The following is a 13,153-nucleotide window of genomic DNA, read 5'->3' on the forward strand; positions in this document are numbered from 1 at the left end:
CCTGCTTCCTGCCACTGCTGCGGGTGTGGTGGCGTCGCGACTCGCCCAGATGAGTGCGGCGGTGCCGGTCCAGGTGAGAGCTGACACTGAAGCACTTCCCGCACTGGCCGCACTGGTAGGGGCGCTCACCAGTGTGGGTGCGCTGGTGCCTCTCCAGGTCTGACTTCTGGATGAAGCTCTTACCACAATCAGCGCACTGAAACGGGCGCTCACCTGTATGGATACGTTGGTGCTGTGTCAGGTTGGACCCGCGGCTGAAGCACTTCCCGCAGTCCCCGCAGCGGTAGGGCTTCTCCCCTGTGTGGATCTTCTGGTGCTTGGCTAGGATGGAGCGCTGGCGGAAGCAGCGCCCACACTCAGGGCACTGGTGCGGCTTCTCAGGTGTCTGCACCCGCTGCTGGAGCCGGCTGCAGGTGTAGTCCTTTCCACACTCCAGGCACGTACCAGGCCCCCGTGCCGCCACTGCCTTTGTCTTCTTGAGGCCCGTGCGGCGGGTGGCTTTGCCCTCCTGCTTCCCTGTGGGGAGGCTCTTCTGTGGTGGTGGCTCCTGCCCTTCTGACTGGCACTGGCTCCCGCTGGCCTTCCCCTGGTCAGGACCCTCTGCGGTTTCCAGTAAGGGCCCAGGGGAGTCTGCTTTCTCCGAGCTTTCCTGCAGGGGAGTCTCCTCTTCATTTTCACTCATGGTCCCATCACCGGCTGGGATAGAGAGAGAGAGAATCCCGATGTGAGTTATTCCCTGTGCCAAGTGGAGCAAACTCAAAGAGCTGCTGGGGAGACTAAAAAAATCAGGAGCTGAATCCCTTAAACCTTTCCCCAGAGGAAAAGTCTGTCCTGGTGCTGTGCTGGAGGAAGTCTAGGGTCAATCAGGGCACATGAGGAGCCACAGGTGACACGATCCTCCTCTGAGGTTACAACACCCACTGGGACAACCCTAACCTGAATGACACAAGACAGAACTGAGGAGCTTACCGGGAATCTCCTACCCTACCTCTACTTGCTTCAATTTCAAGGGACTGCTCCTCTTTTATGGCCAAGACTCCTGCCTGACTCCCTCTTTAAAAACATCTGCCACAAAACTTCTCCCTCCCTGCCCTCTGATAGTGCCTATCCCTTTTCCCAATCCTCTGTCACTTCCCATATTCTTCTAGCCCACTTCCTGGCCTTAAAGAACATCAAATCCAGCTTCTGCTGCAATCTCATGTTATGCTAACCCTTTACCCACACCAAGCTGCGTAGACAGTCAAACCCACCCATCCTCCATCAGAAGCAAACAAACATGGAGTTAGAGCGACAGTGAGACGCTGCTTGGACATGACAGAGGAGGAGGACATGGTTCAGTTTACAACAGAGCTTTGCAATTTAAAACTGACTTAAAAAACCATTCTAAAACAGATATATTGAGGTCACACTGGAAACTGGCACATCAATCTAAGGGTTTGATGCACTTCGTAGTACAAAGTTTGGGTTGTTCAATCAAGGGATTTCTGAGATATGGGGTAACCCCACAGTAGCATGTTTTTAAGACTTCATGGTTTTTAGAGTACTTATTTGCGCAGAAGTCAGTATGAATGTGAAACTACCATCACTCAACTAGTCTGCCGACAGTCAGTGTCAGATGGAAGGAGTAAGCCCCCAACACTTGTTCCTACAAAGTTATTAGCTGTGACTCCTGGACACGCAGCACAAACCACTGGAGAGAGACAGAAATACTCTGCACAATATGCTGTAGCATTGGACAGATGTGCTGGGCCAGGGCCCAGATTGTCACATGGTTGGGTCTTTGCTTTCCCTGTATCTTGCTAATATTTCTGTGCATTTCACAGTTTGTACAGATCAAGGCCTGATGCCCTTACCCCAGCAGAAACCACTGTCATTCTCAGTTCACAGGTAATAAGTGCTACAAGTCACCCTGAGCATAGCTGACAGCAAAATCCAGGTCCCTAATAGCATGACTACCCTGCCACAGTAGTGTGCCTCATGCCCCAGCTAAGGCAACAAGGAGCTTGACAATCTCTCTTGCTCTCCCTGGCCACCCCCCTCAAATTTGTTTGACCCTTACACACCGTAACGGACCAAATCATAGGCAATCTTGCCTCATGGTTAGGCCATTGAGAGAGGGCAGGAGCCAGGGGTATAGTCAAAAACACAGGCTGAGACATGATCTGGGATCTATGTTACCACATCCAAGGGGGAAACTCTGGAGCAGAATCAAAAATGCAGCCAGGGCCAGGGCCAAGGTCCAATAATCAGATGCCAAGTTACCAGATCCAAGACAAAATCCATAAGCTAGAGTCCGTGAACAAAACCAGAAGGGGTCAGGAACCTTGAAAAGCAGAGCGCAGGGGAACAGAGAGGCTTACCAGAGCAGACCTTAGTCAAAACTACAGGCTTGCCTGGGGTCTCTTGCCACAGATGGAGTTAAATGGAAAAGCCCAAATGGTGGCCAGCTGGAGTCGTAGGACTGTCAGTCAAAGCCCCAGGCAGGTTTGGCCCAGTAGTCAATTAGCCCAAGCCAAGCTGCCTGTTAGGACCCCTGATGCACACATACTCAAACCCTGGGGACCAGGGAACAAAAACTCTTTTCTGCTGCTCACACTCCCTTTCACATGCACACTCCCTTTGCTGCTCCCCTCACAGGGGGAGACATCCTCCTCCCTTAGCACCCCCTGCCCTCTCGTCAGTCACTTCACCTCCATCCTTGGAGTTCTTCGCTGCTTTCTTGCGTGCTTTGCGCTTCCCCTCTTGGTTCTGCTCCCTCACCAGCTCCCGCAGCATCTTCTCCACCTGGGTCCGGCCAGCAGTTTGCAGGATGAGACCCAGCTGCCGGCGGAGGTCAGGGTTCATCCCTCCTTCACTGGAGCTGGCTGAGGCCGAGTTCTGGACCTGCGTAGGCTCCAGCTGACTCTGCTCACACTCCATCTCCAGACCTGAAAGGGACACAGGTCATCAGCATGCTACTCTCATGAGAGGGAAACTGAGAGGATGCTGTATGGGGTGTAAACCAGGAGTGGCCCCACAGGCATCACTAGTGTGGATTCCCCTCTCTCCTCCAGTTGCAAGTCAGAAATAATCTCACTAGAGTCACTGGGACAGATTCTCTGCCACTCATCTCCGTGTTAATCAAGAGTGACTCCACTAAAGTGACTTGGACCCATACTCCTATCATTCCTCCCATTGTAAGCCAGGAGTTACCCCACACTGATCACCGAGCCTGGCTTCTGGTGTTAGTTAGACACGGCTGCCATGGATTTAGTTCAGCTCAGGCTAGTCATCAAGAACACCGCTGGTGTGAAAGACACATGGGTGACTTTCCATAGTGTTGGCACACCTAACCCACAGCCACTTACCAGAGACAAGTCCTCTTCTCCTGTGAGACTCAGCGAAGGCCGTTATCCGGGGCCAGCTGATGGCAATCTCCTCCGCTACAGCAAAAATAGACCAGAGAGATGTTAGATACAGGACATACCCAGTGAAAGTGCCTAGAAGCTCTAGTGAACCCGACTGCTAGTAAGAACTTGGCGTCAGCATTAAAGGCCCACCTAGGCAAACACCCTGAAGGCACACCATCTGTAGACAGCACACAGTGGAGTCATGTGGTCAGCATCACATCTCCCTGCTTTTCGACTTCCAAGTCCCAACAACCACATACCCTTTTTACAACTGGGGACAGCATTTGGCATGAAACCAGAGCAGAGCTTGAACCCACACATCGAGGGCCATAGCAAGATGTCACCATTCCCCTCAACTGGATGACACAGGTTGCTTAGAATGAGACAAGGAATTACACACATTTGAGCCTGATGTGTGAGAACAGATTTGTCAAAGTACTCATTTAAAAGGACAAGGATCCATAGATTCAGGAGGCCAGGAGGAGCTGCCTGACCTTTTGCTTAACACAGGACACAGAATCTCACCCAGTGACTCCTGCACCGAGCCCTATGACTTGTGGTTGAACCAGGACAGACCTTCCACACAGAAAATGAAGGCACTTACACAGAGGCAGCATTATCACTTCAGCTGAGCACCTCCTTCTCCTTAATGCAATGTTCCTCGCATCCTCTCTGTGAGACAGGGCACGGATACTAACCCCTTTTGTACATGGGGAACTGAGGCACACACAGACTAAGAGACTTGCCCAAGGGCAAACAGAAAAGCCATGGAAGGGTAGGGGGCTGCACATAGCTTTCTTGAGTCTCCAGCTATGAGAGCTTATTAAAGGACAGGAAAGAGATGACCAGTGCTGAGATTTAGACACCAAGTCATGGTGACTCCACCATGATGGCTTCATCCACAGGTTGCTCTGATGGTCACTTCTGCCATTAAAAACTGGCTTGGACGAATCTCATTTCAGCTTCCAACCCCTGGATCTTGTTCTGCCTCCTTCTGCCAGATGAATTATAGAACCCTCTGCTATTGAAAATCTCCTCCTTGCCAAGGTATTTCTGACTCAAGGACAAGCAAGCTAAGTGGAGCTACAGAGAGCTGGCTGGATAACTCAACATGCTAGACTCCAGGCCTGAAGATCACCAGACAGCTCAGCAAGCCAGGGCCAGCAGTTGATTAGTTTGCTGGATTCATGTTACTTGAGGGGAAAATCCCACCACAGCATAAAACTTTCTTTAGCTGGCTAACTTTTACAAGGCTCCACATTGCAGTCATTTATGTCAAAGACAAAACTCCCACTGTCTTTAATGACACAAGACCAGGCCTACTGAAAATATGAGAATTGGGGTAGAAAAGCATCAAGGGAACATAGCAAAATTGCCATCCACAGAATCTATCCATTCAGCACCTGTCTTTCCTTCTTTTAGGAAAAATCATAGCAGTTTAGCTTCACTTACTGCAGGACAGGAGCAGACAGAAGAAAAAAATTACAGAGGATTAGTGAAGCATGTTCACAGAAGGTAAGTCCTCTCCCTCTTTTACAGCGGTATCACTATTTGTCTGCCCATGCCTGGATTAAGGTATTTAAACATGGATTTGAGGTCAGAATGCTAACCAGTGGTTTTAAATAGGCAGGTTTTTTCCCCTTCTACCTCCAAATATTCAAACAAAACATTAGATGAGAACTGGAAGGGACTTTCCCACCTCCATCAGACTTCATCATCCTGCTGTGGCAGGTTCCTGTCCATCTCCTCTGCCTCAATCCTCAGCTCTGGACTGCTGATTTGTGACCCTTGGCTCTGGACTCCTGGTTGCGACCATTGTAGCATTGTGCCCCTAACCCCCCATGCCAGTTTGCAAGCCTCAAAAAACGTTAGTATTCGCTGCAGAGCAGTCCCCATTTCTTCTGATGGGTTCCTCAGCCACTGGCGTTTCCCTGAAGCAGTGGTTCTCAACCTTTTTAGACTCAAGGCGCCTCTTGGAAAATGCCAGCTCTTAGTTTTCACTCTTTTTTTGCCTACAAAAAATAAAGGATCAGTTTTTCTGTTGCAAAGACCTCAGAAAGATCACAACTATTTGAAATCTCTGGGTTTATCTTGTGAAGGATGTATGCAAACCTAACAGTGCTAACATTGTGTGGCTCCAAAACCCAATTCAGCATCAGCTCCTGCTCCCAGTCTACTGGCTCGATTCAGCCCCACTGCATGGTCCAGCTCCAGCCCTGACTGGCCCTGGAGCCCCTGAAGCCTGCTCCTGTTCTGGCCCCAGCTCCACCACCCGAACCCCTCAGGCCTGTTATGGTCCTCTCTGGTGAGCTACAGGAATGTTCTGTGCCCTGCCTACTGCACCTTGGAGAAAGAAGAGATATTTTCATGTCCCACAGGCACAGAACAAAATACTTGAACAGTGAGAAGGGCATGGCTTGGCTGACTAGTCATGGCGGGGAGGGAAAGAAGCATGTGACCCAAATCCCCAACCTTGCACATCCTGAGAACCCTCGTCCTTGGGCACCTGGAGATGCTCTTAAGGGTGGCAGGGAGTGTCAGGAGTCTGTCTGCTTGCTGCCCTCACAAGCCCCAGGGGTGCACGTACATGTACTAACTTTCCAACAGTTAAACCGGCTTAACTGTTTTTTTAAGTTGACTTAACTGTCAGAGTGTACACATGTATGTGGCGTGCAGTTGGATTAAATGTGCACAATATACCTCCAAGATGGATTATCTTGAGCCGCCTTAGTTAAATCAGCATAGGTTACAAGATGGCTGCCACAACTTCAAGGAGCTACTCGTGTGTGCGTTAGGGTGGCCATCATAGAGGACCACCCAGTTGTCCTCTGTCCTCTATTGATATGAAACTGGATGCCTTTGTGTACTCTATTTTTCTCTTGAAGAGAAAAATAAGAGGACATAAAGGCATCGGGTTTTGTATCAAGAGAGGATAGAGGACAGAATAGCAGAAAACCGGAATGTCCTCTATGATGGCCACCTAGTGTACGTTCTGACATGACTTAAGTTGGCTTAGTTAAGTCACCTTGGGCTCATATAAATGTGACGGAGCTCTGCTCCGATGCGTCCTAATTAGCATGTGTCAGAGCAGACTCAATTAAGCAAGTCTATTGCAAATCTGCTGGAACATGCTAATTAGTGTGCTTCAGCAGCCTCTGTCTCACATGCATTCAGTGTCTCCGCATTTCAAAATAGCGGCAGGGCGCTTTAACTGAAGCTCATCGTACGAGTTTTAAAGTACCCCCACCGCCATTTTGAAGCAGGGGATGCTGAATACACGTGACACTTTGGGCGCTCTAATTAAAGTGGCTCTCAGAGTCACTCTAATTAAAGTGCCTCCCCTGACTCCAGACCATGTGCATAGATGCCTCTTATTTTCTGTTGGCCTCATATGTGTTTAGGCACTCCAGCTCGCTCTGATATTCTGGATGGGACTGGCTGCTGGCTGCATGAGTGGCCTCAGGCTTGGGTGTGGCTGCTACATAAAGCAGTAATCCTTGCAGACAGATCCCTGACACAATGACCTGATATGATCACCAGTTTGCTAGAAGGTATAAATGCATGAGGTTGGCTTTTTCCCCTATGACTGCTGCTCCTTGTCTCTCCTTCTATAACAGGGGTGGGCAATTATTTTGGGCGGAAGGCTGCTTACTGAGTTTAGGCAAGCCATCGAGGGCCACGTGACAGGCAGCCAAGAGCAGATAAATATTAATTTTCAAAATTTTTTAGGGGCCCGCGGGCCAGATAGAATGGCCTGGCAGGCTGCATTTTGCCCACCCCTGTTCTATAATATATTGAAATTGGGTAGTATCCCTTTAAATATCTCTTGTGCTATTTAATAAAATACCATCCTATTACATTCAGGCCAGTGGTTCTCAACCTTTTTTAGACTCAAGCCACCCTTTGTAAAATGCCAACTCTCAGCTTTTACTCTGTTCTTGACTATGGAAAAATAATAGAGTAGCTCTTCTGTTTCAAAGAACTCAGAAAGATGACAATGGGTCAGAATGTTTTTGACACTATGGATTCCTATTTGAAATCTCTGGGTTCATCTTGGGAATTGTGTGTGGGTGTATGCACATCTAACGGTGCTAATATTGAGCGGTACCCTATGGCATCCTTAAAAGGATCCCCCAGGGTGCTATGGCACCCTGGCTGAGATTCACTGATAGAGGTGAAACCAATGATTTTCAATCAGGGTGCCTTGAGATCCTTCCAAGGTTAGCAGTGTTGTGTGTGCAAACATGACTCACACATTCACAGAGATTCAAATAGAAATATAGTGTTAAATACATTTGACCTGCTGTAGTCTTTCTGTGTTGTTTCCAACAGAAGCACTGCTTTACTATTTTTCTGTAGTCAAAGCACCAGCAAAAACTAAGGGCTGGCATCTCCTGCAGGGTGCCTTGAGTCCAAAAAAAGGCTGAGAAGTACTGGACAAAACCTTTCAGCCTCACACCCTGATGGGTTTTTTTTCAGGCTTTAGAATCATAGTATCATAGAAAAGAAGGGCTAGAAGGGACGTCAACAAGGCCAAGCCACTGCTCAAGGAAAGATCATCTCTGTCCAAACCATCCAATACAAATCTTTGGCTAACCTATTTCTAAAACTACACAGTCAACCCTGCCATGCAAAACATAGTGTCCAAAGACACTAAAACCACCTTAACCTGCCACAGGTAAAACGGGGGGACAAGGACTGTCATTGTCTTGCTGCTGCGAAGGTTATTAAAATGCACTTGAGAGAACAAAGGAAGAGGACCATGCCCCCACTAGAGGAAAACACCCCACAGTCCATACCAATCTGACCATAGGGTGAAATTCCTTCCTGACCCAAATGTGGCAATTGGTTTGACCCTTAGTAGAGAGGTCTGAGTAGACCCTCTACCCAGGAACCTCCAGATTTTAGTCTGAGCAGGAGCACTGGCACACCCCAGTCCAAAATCCCCTTTCCGAGGCAGGTGGGAGAAACACCCCCCACCCCCCGGATACCTGTAGCGATAGAAAGGGAAAAATATTCCTTCCTGGCCTTATGGGGCAAACAGCAGATAAGAAATAATGAATGGTCTTGCATGGCAGGCAAGAAGAGGCAGCCTGCTCCCATGGGTGATATATTTGCCTGCTGCTCGAGTTCAGCAGTCAACTGTGAGCTGTTACTGATCCTCTCCGTCAATCACTTCATCTCTTTTTGCCTCAGTCTCTTCATGGCAAAATCCATCCTTGTCCATTTAGCTTCTCAGAGCAAGGGGGTGGGGAGGAGAGGGAGAGTATGGGCAGGGGCTGCTTCTAACTATGTTCCTGTGCCTCACAGTACGCAACAGGGCTTCAACTTTGAGCCTCAGCAGTACAGCTAACAGTAACACTGGTCTAAAACGCCCTGGGGAGGTATTGAGAAGAACGCTCTCCCCCCCAATAAAATTACAGCAGCTAAACCTGGCAGATTTAAAAACCACAGCTTGGGGAAAGGTTTTTGCTCCCTGGGATAAGGTCACCAAGTGCCACAGTATTGCAGGAAGCCCCCCTCTTTCTCCAGCACTGCCGAGAAGGAAGGTTTAATGAAAAGCAGCTGTGCCTGGAGTCTGGTTAGAGTGCTAAGCAGGAGCCGCATCCATTTTGTTCTCCAGCTCTTCTGAAAAGGCCGCCTCTGGATCAATCTGGCCATAATAGGTGGTACTTGACCTACATTTCAGTCTGCTGCTTGGGAGAAGTCTTCTGCAGCCCTTGGAGTCAGATCTGAGAGCTCATGTCTGCTCATCTCAGCTGGGCTCTACACAGATATAACTCCAGGAAACCAGATCTTCTGCTGGGGTGACTGAGAAGGGAGCAATGATAATTTATGCCAGCAAAAGGGTTCGGCCCCATTGGCTTCAAAGGGTTACTCCAGATTTACATCAGGGAGAATAGGGACACTCCTTATTTACAGCATGGTAAGTGGGAGGGGAGTCAGCTACTTCTGGTTTATACCAGCCTGAGTGATAGGGGACTTAGTGCCAGCAACTCCTAGGAGCTGCTCCTGTTTCACACTAGGGTAAGACTAAACAAATCAGACCCACTGACTCCAGTTATGGTTATTCCTGGTGAACACTAGGGTGAGGGTGAGGATGAAAGGAAAGTAAGGCCCACAAGACCAAAAGTTCTCACCCACCACTATCTGAACACTCAAGTCGCTCTTTGCTTGTAACTAGGTGTACTCGGGCCTCTCTTCTGTTCCTTTATCTGTCATTGTTCCCTAACCTTCTCCTCCTATCGTGCTCATGTTATGCCACACAGACACCCCCACCCCCCGCCTTTACTTGAAAGGATTTGTGTCAGGACTTAGCCATGGGAGACAGCTCAAAGAGCTGGACTCTGAGAAGCTCTGTCACCTCTCGGTGGGCACAGCCAACAGCCAAGGTCTGCATTTGTCTTCCATATGTGGCCTCCCTCCGAGTCACCACTCAATCCCACCTTGTTTTCTTGTGCTCCACACTGCCAGGATTTGAGCCAGCTGGTTTAACCCTAATCTTGGCATTGTTATGCTGGAATCAGCCATGCAGGCACAGCCTACTTATGGGTCTGGAAGCCCTTGCTTCAGGCCTCCAGGTTGGGAAACACTCAGTTCTCCACTGTCCTGATGCCATGTGGGCCAGGTGGAATTAGATCTCCAGCCAGTGTAAATCGGTATCACATCATGGGAGTCAGGGAGGCCTGAACACCAGAGCCACAATCAGCTCCATTACACTAGAGTCAAAAGGGCCAAATCCTTAGTAGGTTCAACTAGATATCTCTACTGTAGTCAATGGAGCCAAGCCCCCAGCAGATGTATATCAGCCACAGCTCCAGTGGCTTCAGTGGTTTTTCCACTGATTTACACTACTTGAGTATTTGGCTCACAGTCAAGTTTATCCCTTGGGATGACATGGGCCTGTTACAGGAGCTGCAATTTCTGTGCCCTATACTAGACACAGAGAGTACAGATCAATTAAGGCAGAGAATGAACAACAAGACGCTCATCTGTATATAATCCTGTGCCTTATTATTACTACATGTCTCATTGTACTCCTTGGATCCCCAGGCCACATCAGGGCCCCACTTCTGCAGACCCTGTGTAGGAACAAATACACACACGCATGTGCACACAGCAAGCCCCTCTTTTGTGGTGCTCGCAAAGTAAGCAGACAAGAGAGACAAAGGATGGGAGGGGAAGGGCTTGTCCAAAGTAACACAGCAGGGCAGTGCTGGAGCCTAGAAAAGGACCCAGGAGTCCTGCATTCCAGTCCAGTGCCTGTATCCACTAGTCCATGTCCTCTCTGAAGAGAAAGCTGGATCTGGGAAGACAGCAAATAGATAGTATCTGCACAGTTGCATGTAGGGATGAACCTGTACATGCAGCTTTTTTAAGGTCCTGGGTAGGCACAGAACAGAATCACAGCTGTAGTTCTGACCCTCTACCTGAGGCAAAGGCTTGTGGAGCGAACAAACTCATACAGGATCAGGGACTATGAGCAATGTTGCCAACTCTCGTGACTTTTGGTGTTGTTCTTAAAGTCTGCACTTTGGAAATGTGAAAAACTTAGCTCTTTCTTTTATATAGATATATATCCACACGTCTGTGTGTTTTTATGTACAGGCAATCCCCGATAACGCTGTTTTGCTGAGTGCTATTTCACTATAACAGTCATTTTGGATTGATACCCGATTCGACTTAGTGCTCAGCAAGTTTCGTTATAATGCTCACGGGCATCGAGCAGGAAGCATACACTAGTGCCACGGTGCATTGGCAGTGCACAGCCTTGTTGTGCGAGTTACCCTGCCTGTGCTATTTAGCTGCCTGCACAGTGCCTGGGCCAGGCGCGGTGGGGCTATGACTCGTGGTGGGGGAGCCCTGGATGCTGTGCCCTGCTTCTGCCACCTGGAGTGACCACAACTGTGGCCATGACAGTCCACCCTGCCCGCTGCCCAGCATGGAGGGGACCAACAGCACCATGTCCGCAGCCCGGGCCCAGGCAGGCGGCAATGGCATGTGCTAGCTGAGCTGGCCCTGAGCTACCAGACGCTCACGTCACTGCTGCTGGGCATCCTGGTAACGAATTATATTTATTTACATTAATTCTTATGGAAAAATTGGTTTCACTTAATGCTATTCCACTTAATGCTCGGGTTTTTTTGGTAACCAATTAAGAGCGCTAAATGGGGGTTGCCTGTATATATAAGACGGAGCTAAGTTTTTCACATTCCCAAAGCACGGACTTTAAGAACAATGCCAAAAATCATGAGAGTTAGCAATGCTGTATGATTTTTATCCCCCTCCCCCAAAGCCTAAAGGACAGATCTCCGAGCAGAAGCTGATTTGGTGGCTTCAGAGGTCTTCTGAAAAGCACAACGGAGCAGAGTCCTTACCTAGTGAGATCACGTTCTCGTAGTTCTCCTGCATGGTGTCCCTGGTAAGAGCCTCTCGGGCAGTAAGTGCCTTGGTGATATTTACAGCCACTGTCTTGAAGGCCGCCAGCTCCTGAAACAGCAAGAGCCTCTCACTCAGCACCTGCTACCCTGCCACAAACCCCAGTTCAGTCACAAGCCCCCCTCTCCCAAGCACCAAACCCAACCAGCAAACACAGGCGCGGCTGCGCAGTTTCCTCTACCAGTTGCAGTGCCCACAAGGTGGCTGCCCAACCACTGAGCCTCCAGTCTGGGCTGCATACTCCTGGCAAAGCACTGCCAGGACCCCCCTTCGCTTTCTTGGCTTCCTGCCTATTCTCCTTATCTGTTCCACACCTGCCCCGCGCCATGGCACAAAACAGACCTAGATGCTGGGATGCGATGGGGGCCAGTGAAAGGGAGCCTGATAAGGCCAAGTGAAGAGACAGGCACCTGCTGGCAGGGTGGCACCTGGGCATCAGCAGAGCGAGCATGGGATAGGGGCCTAGCCAGCAGTGCCTGCAGGGCAAAGAGGTCCGATACAGACCCTGCCCTGGGCCACTCCATACCTACCCCTGCACACTTCTGCTCTGGCACAGCATAACACCGGGTTCGGGCAGCTGCAGGAGGCGTGAACCCCCTGCCCACAAGCGGGGAGATCCGTCTCTCAGCTGACGGCACGCTCCGAGGTCTGGGAACCGCCCTGGGCACGGATTTGCACGCAGCTTAAAAAGGGATTGGGGCTTTCCTGTGCAGGAGCGAAAAGCAAAAGCAGAGCGTGGCTCTCAAAGGGCAGGTAAGTCATTGTATTTTAGATTCAACTTACTGCGGGGCACGAGTGTGCTCATGGGCAGGTCCCCTAGAGCAGCCGGCGTGTGGGGAAGCCCTGCCCCTTGCACCCCATGGTAAATGCCCCTACGTCCGCACCCCGGGAGGCAGGGAGCCGCCGGGGCGAGAGGCGCCATGGGGGATGTGCTTGACCTTTGCACACCGGGATCTGTCCCTGATGCCGGCAGACAAGGCTTGGCGGGTGAACCCAATACCTTTCATTAGACCAACTCGTATAGTTGGAAAGAAAGTCTTCGCGAGCTTTTGGGCCAAGCCAAGCCTTTGATGCCGGGGAGCGTCGGCTCGCTTCGTGGGCCAGCGCCTCCAGCCTGCGGGGACGGTTTTGACCTTGCCCGCGGGGGCCCGCGCTGGACAAGAGCCCGCCCGGCCCGGCCCGGCCCGGGGATCCTGTGGCCCGGCCGGGGGCAGGGGCAGGTTTCGCTCCCTCTGCTCCTCGCTTCGGCCGCAGCCGGGGCGGCGGGGAAGGGCCCAGCGCAGCCAGCCCCTCGCCCCCTGCCCCGGGCATTGTTTCCCGCTGGC

General features: G+C 50.5%; 1 pseudogene; it reads right to left on the reverse strand.

Moving 5' to 3' along the window:
* LOC106722837 overlaps positions 1-13,147 on the reverse strand; it is a 39,764-nt pseudogene extending 26,617 nt beyond the window's left edge.
* Positions 13,148-13,153: the final 6 nt, after the last annotated feature.

This window comes from Alligator sinensis, unplaced genomic scaffold, assembly GCF_000455745.1.
Source record: "Alligator sinensis unplaced genomic scaffold, ASM45574v1 scaffold1391_1, whole genome shotgun sequence".
Lineage (NCBI taxonomy): Eukaryota > Metazoa > Chordata > Crocodylia > Alligatoridae > Alligator > Alligator sinensis.